The following is a 239-nucleotide window of genomic DNA, read 5'->3' on the forward strand; positions in this document are numbered from 1 at the left end:
GATCCTTCCTGCAGTGGGGGCCTAGGATCCATCCCATGGTGGGAGCCCAAGGGCCCTTTCCCATGCAGGGAGCCCAGGACTCCTCCCATGGATCCTGAGAGATGAACCCTGTGGAATGAACTTCATGGGATGGGCCCCGTGGGATGAAGCCCAGGGATGGACCCTGAGGGATAGACCCTGTAGGATGGATCCCATGGGATGAATCCTAACAGATAGACCCCATGTGCACTCCTAGGCTC

This window comes from Acanthisitta chloris, unplaced genomic scaffold, assembly GCF_000695815.1.
Source record: "Acanthisitta chloris isolate BGI_N310 unplaced genomic scaffold, ASM69581v1 scaffold11447, whole genome shotgun sequence".
Taxonomy (NCBI): domain Eukaryota; kingdom Metazoa; phylum Chordata; class Aves; order Passeriformes; family Acanthisittidae; genus Acanthisitta; species Acanthisitta chloris.